Below are 856 nucleotides of genomic sequence, written 5' to 3'. Positions count from 1 at the left end.
GACCGCTCAGCACATGCACCCCCCGTCGTCCTTGACGGGGGGTGTTATGCCCATCTGTGACATTTGCTATGCCCATCCATGATGAAACGTTGTACTTCACTTTCGATACGACTTGACACAATCGAAACTCGCCTTGATAACTTCAATAGCAAACAAGCTGCCACAGTCGCCAGTCTTGTCGAAGCTCAGCAAGCAGTAATCAGCACCGTCACCACGTTCACAGAAAAGCTTCATGTGATCGCCTCACAGTTCGAGCAGATGAATGGGGTGTCGTCGAAGCCTGCCTCTCCCTCAAGTAGGATGCAGGGTAAACACGCCCGCCCTACCACTTCTCCACACCCAGCTCCCGCAAACAGAAGGGTAAAATAGCTTGGTGGAACTTCACGCCATCTGGAATGCTCGTGGCATTAGAAACCTGGGAAGACTTGCTACTCTTAAGGACTCTGTGCACCATCACCGCCCATTCATCCAAGAATATAACTGTGGATCACCGGCCAGCCCTTGTCCCACATCAACATCGAGCCTTGCCGAGCGAAGATTCCGGATTACTCTCAGCTGACTTCCTTCTCCCGGAACTGCAGTTACCTACTATGCGAATGACATGTGCATCCATAGAATGCAATTCGGACAGTGGCAGTGACTCACTGACTCCAGCCAACGAGACACCCAGACTAGACACTCCCACACCCCTATCTCTAGCGACAGGACACCACGTTAGCTGCCCTCTACACCTATAACTACAGTGCCAATAGCAACTGTACCCCCAGCATTTGATCCCCGAGCTGATTGTGTCAATCTTGCTTTCACAGGCAGTATTTCTGTGGAAACCAAACTTGGATGGCTGATGGATGGTTTT

At 51.2% G+C, this 856-nt stretch overlaps 1 protein-coding gene across 1 annotated transcript in view; it reads right to left on the bottom strand.

Annotated features, from left to right (window-relative positions):
• LOC119586729 (kelch-like protein 17) overlaps positions 1-856 on the bottom strand; it is a gene marked incomplete at its 5' end in the record, with an annotated part of 43,007 nt that overhangs the window by 21,291 nt on the left and 20,860 nt on the right.

Source organism: Penaeus monodon, chromosome 21 (assembly GCF_015228065.2).
Source record: "Penaeus monodon isolate SGIC_2016 chromosome 21, NSTDA_Pmon_1, whole genome shotgun sequence".
NCBI lineage: Eukaryota > Metazoa > Arthropoda > Malacostraca > Decapoda > Penaeidae > Penaeus > Penaeus monodon.
The sequence above is the reverse complement of the archived record's forward strand: the minus strand, read 5'-3'. Positions and strand labels throughout refer to the sequence as shown.